Source organism: Oryctolagus cuniculus, chromosome 2 (genome assembly GCF_964237555.1).
Source record: "Oryctolagus cuniculus chromosome 2, mOryCun1.1, whole genome shotgun sequence".
In the NCBI taxonomy this organism is placed as follows: Eukaryota; Metazoa; Chordata; class Mammalia; order Lagomorpha; family Leporidae; genus Oryctolagus; species Oryctolagus cuniculus.
In genome coordinates this window covers 108,173,108-108,191,969 of record NC_091433.1, presented here as the reverse complement: position 1 = coordinate 108,191,969, position 18,862 = coordinate 108,173,108, and the positions used below count along the sequence as shown (strand labels likewise).

The following is an 18,862-nucleotide window of genomic DNA, read 5'->3' as shown; positions in this document are numbered from 1 at the left end:
CTGGTAACAAAAAGAACAAAGAGGGAGAAAGGAAGAGTCGTTTGCCAGAGATAGTCTCTAAAATGGCACTGCGTAGCTTCACCCAGTCATCTCCCTTTCACCTTGCTGGCCAGCCCCACCTGCAAGCCAGACTGGGAAGTGAGATTTTGTAAGCTAAGCCTCTTCCTGAGCAAACAGGGGAGAATCTAGGAAGGATCAGAGGTCTCACCTGTAAGTGGTGGCGGTAACAGCCACTAGTTCCTCCAGGCGTACCATGTTTACATGGACTCGCGGATCTTGCCCGCTAGCTCCTGTCATGGGTAAGGAAGCATGGGTTAGTGAGGGTATGTTACCTGCATTACAGCTGGTGATTGATGGATGGAGACAAAATCTGAACCTAGATGAGACTCCAAATTCCACAGTCTTAACTTTATGAAAGCACCTTCAAAAAGGGCAGAGACATAAGGCGTGGGCCACATTCTCCTACCCCAAGTGGGGCTCACAGCAATGTATAAAACTGGCCCCAACCTGTCTCCGTACAGTAGTGAACTGCAACCTAACTGGATGTGTAAATAGGCTGTAACCTATTCTATCCTCAGGCAATCACAACCAGCCACCTAGTCAAACCCCGTTCAAATCAGACAGACATGAGCTGTAGCCACTCGCCTGTCTCTCTGCCTCACTTCCATTTGCTGGGTGGCATGACCTGTTCTCTGGCTATAAAGACCCTACCATGTGTTGGGGCCAATGGCACTCTGGAGCTAGAATTGCAAGTAAAGGCAATTAGGGTGCATAACATTGGTTGTAGTGTTGTAATGTTGGATTTTATCAGTAGCATTTCCCGAATCTTTGAAAATGTAGAAAACACTAAAACATCCTTGTTGTGGTGGGAGGTGCTCCTGCCATCACGGAGCGGGCAGAGGTGTAAATTCAATAAGAGAGTTTGCCCAACAATTCACTTTCCCCACACCCTGAATCCTTTCTCTGCCGGCTGCTGCTTTTCGAATCTCAAGGGAAACCATCCACATGGCCATGAGTCTAGGTTATTTTGGTTTAACAGTGATCAGTACAAGGTGATCTGTCCATATTTTATAGTTTGTACATCTGTGTAGAATTGTTTTAAAAATTTAAATGTCTAGAACATAAATTCCTTGGCTTTGTAAATTAAAGGTCCTTGACGTCATAAAAGACTTATGCCAGGATTCCTGTCCAGGAAAGGGCTAGAAACCCCCCAATATTTTTTAAGTAGAAAATATTTTAAAATATAAACTACTTGGCAAAGAGGCACAAGGACAGAGAAACGGAGGCTATGTGACCACTGCCAATGGAAGATAAACTGGAAGTTATGATCCTCATGACGAGGGTCGGTGTGGGACGGAGCTGCAGTGAGAGGCAGGACTTTGGCACAACCGGCCGCTTCCACCACGGCAAGTCCAGTTCTGCCGGGGACACTGACAACGAGCTGCAACACGGAGGGTGGGCCTGGGGACGCACTCTGCACCGCACCAATTGCCTGTGCTTTATTCTCAGGGAGCCATTTGTCACAGGGTCTCAGCAAAGGATTGGCAGCGTGGCTGGGACAGCCAGGGCAGGAGAGCCTGCCTGCTCCTCGCATCTCTGCCCTCCAACCCTCTGCAGTACTGCACGACATCCAGTAGAGGGAGCCAATCACACCTTCTCCTGTCCTTTAGAAGGGCACTTGTCCCAAATGGCAGCTCCTTGTCTCCCTCCTTGACGCTTCCCTTCTCTGGATCCGTCTCTTCTTCGCTGATTGACCAAATATCCGTGAAAGCCTAAAAGCTGACCTCCTTGCAAGTTACTGTGGAGATAAATGAGAACAGGGTCTCTGCTTTCGAGGAGCCCAGAGTGTAATAAAAGAGAAAAAGGAACCACTGACATGCAGGAGATGCATGCGCCCCAGATGCAGCATCGCGCTTGCGCTGGTTCTCCCAGCCCACAGCCCTGTCTTGTGTGTCTCCAGGTCCCCATTCCACACAGACTGCAACCTGCTGGAAGCTCCCTCAGCCCTCTAAGCCTCAGTTTGCTTACCTGTGAAATCAGCCTCGCCATAGATTTCTCCAGGAAGTTTCCAGCAAGTCAGCATAGAGGAGTTAATTTACTGAAGCACCTGTTATGTAAAAAAAAAAAAAAAAGTCAGTGTTCCTTTCAACCCATAGCATGTTCATTGTTGCATGCACACGTTTATCGTAAGGGTGTGTGTTACACAGCTATCATATGAGGAAGTCCTCGTCACAGGAGGCCCTGCATAGGCCCCTCACAGGGCCACAGGCCACTTCCGGCTCAGCTGGTGGCCTGGCTGTTTGCCACCAAGGGTTCCCCAGGGCCATGTAATTTATCTCAGGTTGTCCTCAGGGTATCGGGTCCCTCAGTCTCCCTGCACATGGAGGGTAGTGAGACAGGGTACATGGTCTTTCCTGACTCGGCTGGGGAGGTTCTGTAGAGACAGAACACCCATAGTGTTAGGGAGTGAGAGCCCCCACCTCAAAGACATGACCCCTACCCCAGCACACACTCCTGCCCTCCTCTCTTCCCCCCAGCCCAGAAGCCGGGAAGACTCCAGGTGGCCTCGCTCCTCCCTGCAATCCCCCTCTGTAGTGAGTGGTAGGTGCACGCCCTCACACTGCCCTGAACCTCCTGGGCGCTCCTGCACAGCACCACTGGGTTTCACTCATTGGAGGCCAAGTTCTCTGCTAAAGGGTCCAGGGCTGGAGTCTTCTTAGTTAGATTAACTAAGAGGCAGGGTCTCCACGAGGCCTGGGGTCCAAATCAGACCTGACACAGGTCAGCCTCTGGCCTTGGCAGTTCCCTCCACCATTTGGGGGTCAAGTGAGGGGTTGGGCTACATCTGTGGATTCCAAACCTGTTGTGTTGTGGCCTCCTTTCAAAAATACATTTTTTACTGGGCTGGCACTGTGGTGCAGCCAGTTAAGCCGCCTCTTGCCAACACCAGCATCCTTCACTGGAGCGCCAGGTCAAGTCCCGGCTGTTCCAGCTCCCTGAGGAGATGCCTCGGAAGGCCCTGGAAGATGGCCCAAGTACTTAGACACCTGCCACCCATGTGGGTGACCTGGATGGAGTCCCTGGCTCCTGGCTTCAGCATGGCTCAGCCTCGGCTGTTGCCATTTGGGGTATGAACTAATGGATGGAAAAATGCGTCACTCCACCTTCCAGATAGATAAATCTTTTTTTTTTTTTTTCAAAAAGAAGAAAACCATTTTACCTGACTGCCCACGGGGTGCTCACTGTGGCTGCTCAGGGCTGGAACAAGAGGTTGGAAAAACCAAACCTACCCTGTGCGTGCAGTGCCTTCACTGTGTTCTATTCCACTCAGTTTTATGAGGCCTCTTCCAGCAGTTTGTGGGGAACTGACTTTACAGATCAGTTTATTTTGGTGCAAAAAATTTTAAAATCTGTGCATACAAGGAGGGAGCTTCAAAAACGTCACAGAGGTGTATAGTCGTGGGAGGGGGGGTGCTGTGGCACAGTGGGTTAAATCATCATCTGCAGCGCTGGCATCCCCTATGGATACTGGTTCGAGGCCCAGCCGCTCCACTTCTGATCCAGCTCTCTGCTATGGCCTGAGGAAGCAGTGGAAGACGGCCCAAGTCTTTGGGCCCCTGCACCCATGTGGGAGACCTGGATGGAGCTCCTTGCTCCTGGCTTCGGCGTTGTGGCCATTTGGGGAGTGAACCAGCAGGTAGACGATCTCTAGCTCTCCCTCTCTCCTCTGTAACTCTGCCTTTCAAATAAATAAAATAAATCCTTTAAAAAAAAAAAAAAAAGAAATGCCTGTCAAAAAAAAGCCACTCTGCCTGTCAAAAAAAAAATGCATAGTAGGAAAACAATTATCCATGGACGTCAAAAGGTTTTGCTCCATAATGAATGAATCTTACAATTCCATTTTCACAAACTTTTTGAGGTCCCCTTGTGTTTCACTGTTTGGGAAGAGGCAGACCACCCACTGATTTGCTGTCCTGGCTTACAAATGGGTCATGATTTCCAGAACCAGTCACGACACCCCATGGTGAACCGCTGGGCTGTGCCTTTGACCCAGGGACACTCCCGGAAGGCCACCCTTGGGAACATGAGAACTTGGGAAAGCGTCAGCTCCCCCCACCCCCGGCTATAGCAGGTGGAGGTGGGATGCGCAGGACACAGAAGTGGCTTCTGCTAGGTGAGCCTCTCCTACAGGCCCAGCCCGCTGGGGCTTGGAGGTCAGAGGTCACTGTTCCCAGGCCCAGACCAGGCGCTTTCATCAGCCAACCTGCTCATGAAGGTGCCTGGGCCACGTGTGGATCTGGAGCTCTGTTTCTACCCGGCTTTGCCCATCAGAGTCCTGGCTCCGTGGTGCCTCAGGTGAGCACGGGAACCTGCCTCTGCTAGTGCAGGGACCCGCCAGTTCACCCCTCACTGCTGTGCACACAAATGGCTGCAGCCTGATTGTGGGGGCTACATTATGCAACTTTACCTGTGTGTTTATTTCAGTTGCAGCAGGGGGCCCCACGGCCTCTGGTCCTCTCGTGCCACCTCTTGCCAACAGCAGCTGGGCCCTTGCCCTGCCCAGAGGTGGCTGTGGTAGCAAGGAAGCATCATACCAAGCAGCCCTGGAGTGCACACAAGGAATCCCCCTGCCCCTGCCCCACCCCCGGCCCCGCAGCATCAGATCCAGTCCCAGGGTTGCACTCTCCTGGAAACAAAACCAATCACCAGAAAACGGCAACCCCCGGTGCCGCCTGGAGGTCTCGGTTGTGAGCTGCTCTTCTGAGGAGCCGGCTCTTTGCCAGCAGGGCTGCACTTCATGGTAATCGTTTGGCTCTGCTTTGCGGGGTGTTAATGGAACTAGGATCTCTCCTCCAGGATGCATTTCTGAAACAGGCGCCACACAGTGGAGAAACCGGGGAAGAGGCTGTCGGGGATGAAGGTCCAGCTCGCTTTCCTGGAGGCTGCCCGTGTGCGCCATCCCCAGGAGCCTGGGCCCTGGCGCTCGGCAGGAATCCTGTGCCGTAGGCTGCTCTCCAGGAGACAGAGGACGCGACTGCTGCGCACAGGGGCTGCTGCTTTCTCTCTCCTGTCTTTCCCACGTGGCGCTTCCCTTCCTCTTCTTTCAGAACCAAGAGCCCCTCCCTGGCTGGTGCTCCTGCAAGTGGGCTCCTGAGTCTTCAGGTGCAAAACGGGCCCTGGAGCAGCAGGCTGCCCATGCACCTCTGTAGCCTGTGGCTCTCCTCTTTCTCAACAGAGCTGTCACCTTCCTGCCCAAGAGCTGGCGAAGGAGTGACCTGGTCCTGCACCTGGAGTTCCCGTTCGCTGCTGCAACGAATGACCACCAGCTGGAGACTTAAGACGACGCAGGTTTACTATCCCACAGTTGTGGGTGTCAGAGGTGCCGCAGGAACCCCACTGGGCACCATCAAGGGGTCAGCAGGGCTGCTCTGTTTCTGCAGGTGCTGGGAGAGACTGTTTGCCTTGCCCCTCTGGCTTCTAGAGGCTGCTTGCATCCCAATTCTGGGCCCCCCTCCTCCATCTTTAACACCAGCAGTCACAGCACTGTGATGTCCACTTCTCCCACCTGTCCTGTCTCCCACCTCCTGCTTTCACAGCTAAGGATAACCCAGGGTCATCTCCCCATCTCGGGGATACTCAACTCGACTGCCTCCATAAAGCCTCCTTTGGCACAGAAGCTGTGTGAGTCTTAAAAGAACAGCACAGCCCACGCAGCTTTAAACCCCAGACGTGGTGAGCTCTCTTACAGTTCTGGAGACAAGTCCAAGGTCAAGGTGCCAGCAAGGTTGCTTTCTGCTGGGGCCTCTGTCTTGCAGATGGCCTTTTCTCTATGCACACACAGCACCCACTGGTCACATTATGATCTCATTTGACCTTAATTACCTCTTTAAAGGCCCTGTCCCCAAGCACAGCTACATTCTAAGGTCCTGGGGGACAGGACTTAAACACATGTACATGCATGGCCATTTGCAGGTCCCAGGGATGAGGACATGGAGAGCTTGCAGTGAGAGGGCGTTATTCTGACTTTCATGGAGGATCGAGGACATGCAGGGGGCACCCACACATGGGGCAGGCCCTGAGCTCTTCAGCTCCAGGCAACAGAGGCGTGAGAACCCGAGTAGGGGGCTTCAGTGCCTGGCCCAGCCAGGCCTCCTGGGATTGGAGGGCGAGTGGCAGCAGCCCTGTCTCCTCCTCCCACTCAGGGCCAACCGCGGCCACCAGGAAGGTGACCACCCTGCCTCCTGGTCAGCTTGACATGCCCATGTGGAAACTGCAACTTCTCATTCGCCATGTCTCCTGCTGTGTCCTGAGACAGCAGTCACTCTTTGAGCACACAGACCTCTCAACCTTCAGAGCTCAGGATTAAGGGGAGGGGAAGAACAAATGCTCCAGGTGCACTGGTGGAAGTTAGAGTAGCCACCCTTGCTTCCCCACCGTGAGCAGAGCACCATGTGACGGTGCCTCATCCCAAGTGTCTCTCACGTCCCTGTAGAGCCACACCAACCTCCTATGAGTGCTTCTGTATGGGCCACGCATCCCTGGCCACAGGCCCACCTCTATGCTTTCGCTGGTCTTTCACAATGCTGATAAAGCCCGCAGGCCATGCCCACCACAATCACGCTTCTGGGGGTCAGGAAGGGTGACCCCACGGTCAGGAAGGGTAAACCCACACTCCGAGCGACGGAACCAATCACTGGCCCTTCCAGGGTGAAAAGAATCCATGGTGCCAAGCTTGCTCCCACGGTCAGCACTTGTCTCTGTTAATAGCAGAATGGACATTTAGTGGAAGCGGTACTGACACTTCATCTTTGGTAAGTTGAATCCCATGCCACTGGGCCCATGTGGTCCTTTCCACCACTGTGGAGGTCAATGACAATGGCTGGCTGATGTTCCCTGGTGGAGGCAGTTGTGTCCACGGGGGTGTTAGGTGCCCTTTCCGTGGGGGACGCTTCCCAGAGAACACTAACTCACGTGTGTTGTCATCACACCTGCCTGCCTCTCCTACAGGTTTACCCACACATCTCAGCACCAGACCACTCTGACCCAGGTCTTCCCTCCTTGACCTTCCGGACTCCTGAGTCCAGGTGGGTCACTGGCACTTCCCACAAGTCTAGATCTAGTCTAAATTGGGCCTGTTTCTCTTTCTACACAAAGCAGACGGCCAGGTGCTCTGCCCATTGGGAGGTCTCCCCACTCCCTAACTCTCTCCCTAGATCACCTCTGATCAAGACTGGATGCAGCCATTGTCTTTGTCCAGCTCACATGCACACATCAAGTCCACCTGGCCAGGAGCTAAGTGTGGACTGTTCCTTCCATCTTCTTCTGGTCATACAGAATCCTCCGTGTAGCCATGGATGTGGATGGGTAAGATGCACTGGTACAAGTCCCTCTTGCCAAGACTGCCACAGCAAAGCGCCACAGACGGGGTGAAAGCTCTGGAGGGGGAATTTTCTGAGCTCGGGTGTTGGGAGCAGTCAGGAAGAAGGTGTTCCGGGTGTCCCATCTTGGCTTGTAGGTGTCCATCTTCCATCAGTGTCTTCGCACGATCTCCCCTCTGCACCTGTGTGTGTTCAAATGTCCTCTCCTCATAAGGACACCAGTCATGCTGGACTAGGGCTGGGTCTAATGACCTCACTCGGAGCTACCTTTACAGCGACTGCATCTCTAAACAGTCATATTCTGAGGTCCCAATGTATGAATTCAGCAGAATGGGGGTGGGCACAGTGCAGCCCAGAACAGCCATGAATGACACCTCTAATACCACAGCCTGCCAGGTTATGTGGCGCAGTGTCAGGCCACCCCAGCCTGGGCCTGGGGCAGCGTCCTTTCCTGCTGTGGGTCCCACCCTAGCGGGCAGCTTTTGTTTCTCCCGGTACACAGGTCAAAGATACGTCCTTTGCTGCTTCCAAAGCCTCATGAGCCTTACAATATACCATGCTTTCTGCATTGTGGGAGGAGAAAGATGCCATTGTTTGTCCTTTACTGGGGGTGGGGTGTCCTGCACACCCCTCATCATGGGACACATGTGGGAAGCCCCTGAACCTCTGTAGGGTTCAAGGCCCTGTCCTCTGGAGTGCTGTGTCTCACCCAGGCCTCTGATAGGTCAGCGACTTCTTGCTCATCCCATTTGATTAGAAAGGTATCCGTGGTACTGGGGTGATGTGATGTTCCAGAGAACTTCCGGGTCTCTCCAGACTTTCATTAGGACAGAGGGGTCAACAAGATCCCCAGACCAGAACTATGAACATATACAGTGCCGTGCCACGTGACTGTAAGTGCCTCTGTCCTGACAGGAAATGCACTTGGCAGAATCTCTGTTTGTACAGAGAATCTCTGTTTGTGCAGGGGAGTGTGTTCTAGCAAGGAGGAGCAAGTGACACCGCAGACTGAAAGCAGGAATGGTACTTGGCCGAGGTCAGGCGCACTGGCTTGCATTCTCCAGGAACTGCCAGGATTTTCTAACAGTCAGACATGTAAGTTGCATAGAGAAATGATGAGGCCGATCCACCTGCAGCCGTCACATAGGTAACAGTGATGCTAATTTCTGCCACCCCTGTGGGGATAGGACATTGTGTTAATTTACTGCCACAGCTGAGGGGGACAGCGAACAGTTCTGGGGGCTTCCACTTGCCCCTCCTCATTAGAATAGCCCTTCCTTCCCAAGCCAAGGGTGTCTCATCAGTGAAAAATAAAACTTTGCCACTGAGAACACTGACTGGGGCCGGGGGAGGGGGATGTTTGTTACTGCAGCACAAGGTGGCCCATCCTGACTAATTTACCTGACTTCATACAGGAAGAAGGGGAACAACTCTCAAGTCTCCGGAACACAGTGGAGCCTGGACAGGAGCACAGGCCTTGTCATTCTGAAACACACTGACAGACAGCGGGCATTTGGTCTAGTGGTTACAACGTCCATGTCTCGGAGCCGGCACTGTAGCACAGCAGGTAAAGCCTCTGCCTGCAGCACCGGCATCCCATATGGACACTAGTTCGAGTCCTGGCTGCTCCTCTTCCGATCCAGCTCTCTGCTATGGCCTGGGAAAGCAGTAGAAGATGGCCCAAGTCCTTGGGCCCCTGCACCCAGGTAGGAGACCCGGAGGAAGCTCCTGGCTTTGAATCAGTGCAGTTCTGGTGGTTGCAGCCATCTGGGGAGTAAACCAGCAGATGAACGATCTCTCTCTGCTTCTGCCTCTCTGTAGCTCTCCCTTTCTTTTTAAAATTTATTTTGTTTATTTGAATGACAGAGTTATAGAGAGAGGTAGACACAGAGACAGATTTTCCATCTGCTGGTTCACTCCCCAAATGGCCACAATGGCTGGAGCTGAGCCAATCCGAAGCCAGGAGGCAGTAACTTCTTCCAGGTTTCCCATATGGGTGCAGGAACCCAAGGACTTGGGCCATCCTCTGCTGCTTTCCCAGGCGCATCAGTAGGAAGCTGGATCGGAAGTGGAGCAGCTGGGACTTGAACCGGCCACCCATATGGGATGCTGGTGCTGCAGGTGGGGGCTTTAACCCACGATGCCACAGCACTGGCCCCTTGCCTTTCAAATAAATAAATAAATCTTTTTAAAAAAGGTCATGTATCAGAGTCCCTGGGTTTGACAGCTACCTCCTGCTCCTGACTCCAGCTTCCTGCTAGTGCAGACCCTGGGAGGCAGTGCTGATGGCTCAAACAATTGGGTTCCATGTGAGAGACCTGCATTGTTTTCCAGCTCCTGGCCCAGCACCAGCCTTGATGGGCCTTTGGAGTGTAAAACTGAAGATGGACGCTCTCTGTGTTTCTCTGCTTCTCAAATAAAAATAAATTATAAATTTAAAACCATTTTGACTCAACCGTATTTCCAAGCACACACAGGTAGATGAGTGAGGTAGCCAATTGTTTTACAAAATACCTACAGCCTTGATTAATTTTCACCAAATTCACTGTCTAGGGCTCCAGTGTGGACTACATTCAGACTTCTACCATAGCCCACTGAGGCCTGGCAGAGGGGACTGAGCTGGGCCACAGGGAGTGGGGGGCCTTTCGGTGAAAATGCCTGGATCACAGTGGAATAAATAAAATAATTCGGTTCTCCAGCCACGCTAACCACATCTTAAGTGCTCAATAGCCACATCTGGCCAGTGGCTACCAGATAAGACAGCCCAAATAATAATAATAAAAAAAAAGACAGCCCAAATATACAACATTTCTGTTATCACATAAAGTTGCACCACACAACATGCATGGAACCTAGAAAAATGCTTGAATCATACAGCTCACCTATAAAATAAATCAACATAGATTTTTCCAAATTTGACAATAATCCTAATAACTTACATATTACCAATAATAACTTGAGAAAATAGATTATTTTTTTTCAAAAACCAGAAAGAACTTAAATACTCTTTACAAATGCTAATACTTTACTAATATGAAATTGTCACAAAAAAGGTGACTAAAGGATATGCAAGCTAAAAAAAAGGGAAGGAAAAAGTATTGTAAAGGTATCAGAAAGTTAATAAAAATATTTTTATGATTTTGTGATGAGTATACTATGCCAAGTTTTACATTTTTAATTTTATCCCTTTTAAACATCTAAATACACACTTGCACAGCTAACTCCGCACTGGCTGTTTTGTAGTCCTTTCCTGAAGAGGCTATCTCTACCTCCCAAAAAATAATATATAAAGTTCAGTTCCTTTAGATCTTTTGTTTTAAACCTAAAAACGTATCTTTTTAAAAGAGAGCAAAGTATGGACTGTGAAGTAGTGTCCAATAAAATGTAAATGTTAAACACTGGATATCGCACCTGTGCAAATACAGCATTCTTCACTCTCTTGATAGATCTGATCTTAGAAAGTAATCACTGGGCCTTTAAGGCAAAATCCCCGACAGCCTGTTCTCACTTTTTGAATACTGAATTAAGGGGGTATAGTTCCACACGGGCACGGTATTGAATAACGTCCCTCTCAAATCCGTGTCCATCCAGAACCTGTGAACAAGACTGCATTTGGAAATGGGGTCTTCTAGATGTAGCAAAGTTAGGAAGAGCTCATCCTGGAGTAGGGTGGGCCTTAACTCCAACACCCGGTGTCTGTGTGTAAGGACAGGGACAGCTCGGGGCGCAGGTGCACAAAGACAGGGACTGGAGCTGCGCAGCCTCCTGAGACTTGGATGTGGTTTTAGCGCATCCCCCAAGGTCCTATGGGTTGGAAGCCTGGCCCTCTTGCTAGAAAAGGCACGGAAGAATTCTTCTGGGAGCTTCTGCAAAAATGGCTGCCCCAGCACTGTGACTATGGACTTCCGGCTGTGAGAATAAGTCGTCAAACCTGTAGTATTTATTAGAGTAATCCTAGGAAACTAACCCTATACCCTAAGTACTGAACTGATCTCATTGTTCGTCATCCTATCCTATAATTTGTGTGCAATAATTTATTGAAGAACACTTACGATACTAAATTTTATTTATGCCAAACATCACATATTAAACATACAATTCCAACTAATTAAAATGAACAGTACAAGAACACATGAAATAAACACTACATTCAGGTTTGACCTCAGTGAAGGCACAGGAAGTGTAATACGCTGCTGCTACACCTTCAACCCCGACTTAACAGACACAAGTAAAGCCACATGAGAAATCTATGAAGCGTGAGTGCGACAACACACTGCCTATCTCTATCAGCTTAATAAATGTATACATAAGTGTGTTCGTTCATATCTGCTCTTCTAAATAAAGAGAAAAATACATTAACTGTAATGGGTAAAATGATTTCACAACCATAAAACTGAGTTGCTAAGGACACCAGCCTCCTCGCAAAGAACAATATACGGGGAGCATACACACAGCATCCCACCCTATGGATCAGCGGTTTTTGCCAGGGTTCAGTGGAAAGTTCTGTGTGGGGGTGGGGTACACAGCGTGAGGGGAAATTCTTCATGATCAAACTGTACACAGTACAGGACTGGGCGCAAGCGGTAAAGGTAACACAGCATGGAGGGCAGCAAAGGCCCCGCCGCAACCTTTAAAAGCCATCCCTGAAAAGCCAAAGGTCAGAGAGATTCGTGTCCCATACCCCATCTTCATCCTTAGAGGCCACGTGTTGCTGGCAGCAAAGCTCCTCCGTGTGCCTGTCACTCAGGTCCCGTCTTTCTGCCCGGGAGCTGCCACAGTGTGGAGGGAGCAGGGGACCCGCTCTGATGACTGAGAGCAGAGCCCTTTGCTGCAGGACAACAGGCAGGGGTTCCACTGCTGAGAGTCTGCACGCACACACCTACACACACATACACACACATATACACACATATATACACATGTACATATACACACATATACACACACATACACATGTGCATACACAGATACACCTATACATACACACGTATGCACACACATGTAAACACATGAACATGCATACACATGTGTGCATGCACACATACATATACATGTGCACTCATATGCATATATACACATACATGTGTATACACACATATGCATACACACATATACCATACACATACATACATACACATGCACACATACACACAGATACACATATACACATACACATGCACACATGCAATGCACACAAACATACATATACACATGCACACATATACATAAACACACATACACACATGTGTGCATATGCACACATATGCACATACACATATGTATGTGTGCACATGCATGCATATAGATGCACATATACATGAATACACACATATACATGTGCGCACATATACAGATACACATATACATACATGCATACACACATGCTTGTGCACATACATGCACACAGATACATACACATACATGCACACATACACATATATACACATGCACACATACATGCACACACATGTATGCATATACACACATACACATATAAAAAACATGTACATACTCATGGATACACATACACACATACACATACCCACACATACAGATACACACATACACACATATATACACACATACACATACATACACATACACGCATACATATACATACACATACACATATACACATATATACAGAGATACACATACACACATGCCCATGTACACACATACATGCATACAGATGCACATACACACACATATATATGCATTTGCACACATGCATTCACATACATACACACATACACGTATACACATACATAAACACACACACTCACATACACACACACGAAGGGGCATGCTCATGAGCCCAGACCTGCCCTTGCTGAACAAATTGAACTTGGCCTAAACTGACCTCCAGACTTGGGTGCTGAGGTCAGAGGTCAGTCTCTGTGCCTGGTGAACAGCATCCTACCAGCAAGCTGCCACCTATCTAGGAGTCCACCCTGGTAACCCAGCAACTGAACAACTGCCAATCACGGCCACTGAACCCTCAGCCAATCCCAGGCTGAATACTGTCAAGCCCCACACACGCTGAAAGGTGTTCCATCAGTGACAGTCTGCATACATGCTGGTGGTCCAAGCGAGGCACCAGGGGCCCACTGAGCCCAGCCATCTCCCAAAGTAGCTGGAGCACGTGAGTAAGTTTCCTTCTCAGAACTCAAGCTCTACTCCTTTTATGTCCTGAGCTCTCAAAATTGATCAAACAATCCTTTTCCTCCTTCCTTTGCCCCCTTTTCCTACTTTATTGGAATCAGTTACAAGGCCTCAGGTGTCCAGGTTAGACATGGCTTCAGGGTTGGGCTGGATCCAGTGAAGGGCCACAGGTAGGGATGTTTTTTATTATTATTTTCAACCTTTTATCTTTTTATTCTTTGCCTCGTGATAATGGGCTCATCACAATCCAAGGAGTTTAGGACTCCACTTTCTGGGGCTGCAGCTAAGTTCACGTATCAGAGTAACGACCCCAGGTGCCGGTTTCAGTAGCCCAGATACCAAAACTGGAATGGCTCAGAGAAGACTAGCACGGTCCCTGCGCGAGGATGACACACAGACCTGTGAAGCGTTCCCTGTGTGGGGCCCTGGGTGCAGCAATTTAAGCTGCTGCCTGCGACACCAGCACCCCACGCTGGAGTACTCAGGTGCTGGCTACTCCACACTTCTGATCCAGTTTCCTGCTAACGCACCTGGGAGGCAGCAGATCATGGTCCAACTACTTGGGTTCTCACCACCCTCACAGGAGACCTAGATGGAGCTCCTGGCTTCTGGCACTGGCCCGGCCTAGCCCTGGCTGTTGCGGGCATTTAGGGAGTGAACCAGCAGATGGAAGCTCTCTCCTGACCATGCCCTCTCTCCCTTTAAAATAGATCTTTAAAGAAAAAAAAAAAAGAATTATGACCCCAGTACATATGTGTTGAGAGGATGGATTAACCTAACTGGAAACATCTTAGAAAAACAGGAGAAAACTTTAACTTGAGTAGAATTATTTGTGAAAGATTTTAGAAAAACAAGGGTCAATGAACCCCATATAAACATTGGAATATGGTCTTTAATTCGTATGTGGAGGCACCTAAAAGACTAAATAAATGATAAATTTCCTCCTTAAAAAACTCTGCAGGGTCTGGCACTGTGGGTAGTGGGTAAAGCCGCTGCCTGCAGTGCCAGCATCCCATTTGGCCTCTGGTTCGAGTCCTGGCTGCTCCACTTCCAATCCAGCTCTCCACTATGGCCTGGGAAAGCAGTAGAAGATGGCCCAAGTCCTTGGGCCCCTGCACCCACGTGGGAGACCCAGAAGAAGCTCCTGACTCCTGGTTTTGGATCTGTGCAGCTCCAGCTGTTGCAGCCAATTGGGGAGTGAACCAGCGGATGGAAGACCTCTCTCTCTTTCTGCCTCTCCTCTCTCTGTGTAACTCTGACTTTCAAATAAATAAATAAATCTTTAAAAAAGACTCTTTGCTAAAAGCAAGTAAAAAGCTTAAACAACAGATGAAGGACACAACAAAAAAGGACTGTTCTTTGCCTGAACTAGCCCCAACCTCTCCTTCTCTCTGGCCCCTTTGCCTGAATACTTGGACACCACTACCTGTTCTCCATGATGAAGTTAAAGAAGCAGTTAGCTAGATGCATAAAGAGAGAACTTCTGACCAACCAGCCCTCCATGACTGCCTTTTCTCCCTGGTCTAAGGCAGAGAACTAAGAGCCATTGCAAGAGATTCCCCAATTCCCAAAGCCACTCCTCAAAAACTTACCCAAGAATTTATAATCCCATAGGAGCTTACAGTTCAGAACTCCCTGACCTTCATCCGCGTATCACCTGATCTTATCAGAAGTGGGTGACGCAGCAGAATTGAAGGAACCTGAGGAGGATATTAAAGGCCTATCCAAGGCCTCTTCAAGGAAGGGACCGAGGCGAGGTGAGAACACGGCTACACGCCTTTTAACATCAATGCCTAAAGTTCGTGCACAGAAAACTGATCTGTCCATGATACAACCCTGTAGGCAAAAGGGGATGAGCCAGTTTCAGATTACAGAGCTCACTCAGAAAAACTGTGAAGCACTCCAGGCTCAAAATACATCAAGGAATATCTCTTGTGAAAGACTGAAACGGCATTAGCTGCTTTAAATGGATTTTGTCCCAAACTCAGCAGGTTAATTAAGAAACATAAACTGGAATGGAACGTTACAAAGACAGCTGAATTAGTGGCTGCCGCTGGCCATTTTGGTAGGACAGTAGAACAGGAAAAAAAAAAAAAAACCTCAAGGGGTGTATCTCATCAACTACAACTGCAGGGATCCTGACCCAACAGACTTCCCCGTGGTTGTCTGAAACCAAAGCTGAATGAGGAACTGGGTGCCTCCAGGTCTCTGCGAACAACCAGGACCCTGGAGAAGTTGTTCACTCTTAGGGCCAAAAACAAAGCTCTTTCTTTGGAGTTGTGCTGTTTGCCCACCAGGGGGAGCCCTCAAGAAAACAGTCAACATTGAAGGAGTTCTGAGAGGCATCCCAGTAAAATGCTCCCTGCAACTCATGGAGTAAACAGGGAGAAAGAAAACCCAGGGGCCAGCGCCGCGGCTCACTAGGCTAATCCTCCGCCTTGCAGCGCCGGCACACCGGGTTCTAGTCCTGGTCGGGGCGCCAGATTCTGTCCCGGTTGCCCCTCTTCCAGGCCAGCTCTCTGCTGTGGCCAGGGAGTGCAGTGGAAGATGGCCCAAGTCCTTGGGCCCTGCACCCCATGGGAGACCAGGAGAAGCACCTGGTTCCCGCCTTCAGATCAGCCCAGTGCGCCGGCCGCGGCGGCCATTGGAGGGTGAACCAACGGCAAAGGAAGACCTTTCTGTGGGGAGCAACTGGGAGCAACTCGGACTAGACTAAGTTACTGGAATTAAGACTTATTCTATGCATCTGCTCTCCCACAATATGGCGCGGGGAGAGGAGGAAACAGCTTCTACACAGCTGCCTCCAGTTCAACCAATAAACTGTAGGACCTGCTCCTGATTGGAGGAGAGCAGCGTACTCGGCGTGTGGGTAGCAGAGTTGGGATTGGTGGAAGAGGACTATAGAGGAGTAGAGAGACAACATGCACCAGGAACATCCATCTGAGGGAACACCTGTGCAGCCCCCGAGAGAGCCGGCCGGCGGTATGCCGCTCCCCCGCGGAAGTGGGGAAAGTGGCAGGGGGAACCGCCCTTCCACGGAGGTGGAAGGGACGGTAGCCAACCCGGGAAGAACCAGCAGCAAACCCGGGGAGGGCAGAGCAGACAAAAGAACAGCGCAGGGTTTAGTGTCGTTCCTCCACGAAGAGGGGGAGCGACACCTTTCTTTCTGTCTCTCTCTCTCACTGTCCACTCTGTCAAAAAAAAAAAAAAAAAGAAAAAGAAAATTCAGGATGAATGGGGAGTCCTGTGCCATCCTGGTGATGTGGGAGCTGCCTGATCCAATCTACAAGCCCTACTTTTGCAAATCAACAAACCCCTTGGGGTCACTGCAGTGCTGCCTTTGGGCAGAATTGACATGGTTGAAGTCCGGACCTACAGTTTCTCTTTCTAAAAGACTTGAATGTTTATGGGCTGCTGCTTCTACTGTTTGTAGCAAGGCTTAAGAATGTAGAGACTGTAAAAATCCCAACTGATCATTCCATACAAGATCCACTGCAACAATTCAAGGACTCCCGTCAACTGTAGCAGACGTGATTGAACGTGGCTTTACAATTCTACCAGTAAAGAAATCAAATGTGTGAAGGTCACATGTTCAAGATTGACGAGCAAACTGATAGAACTGTGACACTGAGGTTTCCCGTCGTTCCAGATCCTCGCCCATATGGTCTACTGTGCCCACTGAATTTCTACCTGCATTCAATGCATAGGTGATTTGTTACTTCCCACTAAATAGTGCTCTGTGACTGACTCAGTTTACCTCTTACAACAACTTGTGCAAGGGTTTGGTGGAAATTTAGGGTATAACATGACAGCGGAAGTAATTTCCCTCTCACTTGACGGAAGAACTATGCAAAGTTTTCCGTTCCCTTATAGCTAAGAGAGAGTTCAGAGGTTTTCTTGGACTTGCAGGATACTGCAGGCCCTGAGTGCCAAATTTCTCCTAATAGCCACACCACTGTGTGCATTCACTAGAAAAGCACCACTAGAGCCATTACCCTGTAAACACAAGCACAAACAGGCTGCTAACCAGATGAAACTGGCCTTACCACAGCTTCTCTGGGACTTCCAACTTATACTAGACCTTTCATTTGCTTTGTTCAAGGGCTTAACAATCAGGCGTTAGAAGAGGTTCTCCAAGAATGTGGAGGAAAACATAGGCCTACTGCATTTCTCAGCCTAATGGAGAGTCTACTGAATTCCAGCCAAACTCAGCATCTTTCAGGAAGCAGACCAACATCTCTGCGACTTACCCAGCCCTGCCAGTTTACTGTATTTGTGGGAGGATCATGATTGTGTGAGTGCAGTATGAGGTTTAGTGACTTCCCATGCAGATGTATGGGGATACACCACTGGATAAGCCTGACTTGATCATTTTTGTTGATGGGTATTACAGCAGAAACTTAGATGGGAAATACCAGGCCGAGTAGGCTGTTACCACCCAAATGAACTAATAGAGAAAGAAACTTTTCCCCATGTTAACTTAGCTCAACCTGTAGAGCCTTAGGCTCTTACTTAAGCTTGTCATATAGCTAAAGACAATTTGGAAAATATTTATACTAATAGCAGACATGCTTTGGAGTTGTTTTTGACTTTAGTATGTTATTAAAACAGAGATAATTTCTCACTTCTAGTAAGACTCTCCAACAACAACAACAAAAAAGATTGCAAGTACATGCAGTCCTTTCTGTAACCGGTTTCCATCACACATTGCTGTTAAGACTGAACCCCAGGGCGGTCGCTGTGGCACACCAGATAAAGCCACAGCCTGCACTGCTGGCATCCCATGTGGGGTGCTGGCTCACATCCCAGCTGCTCCACTTCTGACCCAACTCCCTGCCAATGGCCCGGGAAAAGCAGCAGATGGCCCAAATTTTTGGGCCCCTGACACCCATGTGGAAGACCCAGACAAAGCTCCTGGCTTTTGGCTTTGGCCTGTCCCAGGCTTGGCTGTTGTCACCACTGGGGGGAATGAACCATCAGATGGAAGATCTCTCTCTAACTCTGACTTTCAAAATAAATAGATAAACCTATCTATCTATCTATCTATCTATCTAAAGACTGAATCTCATATCTGTAAAACTGATGCTGGATAACTAAGGAAGTGTCATGACAGACTGTCATGCCAAGTCAACTAATGTTGATATGGTTAGGCAATTTGAATGAACTCCCTAAGACTGATCTAAGTCAACTTCTCTAGGATGATCTGCTCAATAAACAATACAGTGAACCCAATTCAGAAAAAAAAAATAAATAAAACTGTCATCTGAAAAGATGGAAGTGAGTGTTGTGTATGGATTCGCAGGCGTTTGCACAGCTTC

The 18,862-nt window shown here is 49.2% G+C and overlaps 1 long non-coding RNA gene and 1 other non-coding gene across 6 annotated transcripts in view; one reads left to right on the top strand and one right to left on the bottom strand.

The window, feature by feature from the left end:
* The window catches only part of LOC103346962 (uncharacterized), a 62,995-nt gene that overhangs the window by 28,229 nt on the left and 15,904 nt on the right, over positions 1 to 18,862 (bottom strand). For all 5 annotated transcript variants that reach the window (XR_007915465.2, XR_011386462.1, XR_011386464.1 and 2 more), the window contains exons 3-5: positions 2,029 to 2,107; positions 1,654 to 1,798; positions 209 to 290 (exon numbers count right to left, since the gene is read on the bottom strand). This is a non-coding gene — a long non-coding RNA (uncharacterized lncRNA). The remainder of the gene's footprint in view (positions 1 to 208; positions 291 to 1,653; positions 1,799 to 2,028; positions 2,108 to 18,862) is intronic.
* LOC127490425 (U6 spliceosomal RNA) lies at positions 13,863 to 13,965 on the top strand. Its single transcript, XR_007918380.1, has one exon. It is a non-coding gene; the product is annotated as a U6 spliceosomal RNA (small nuclear RNA).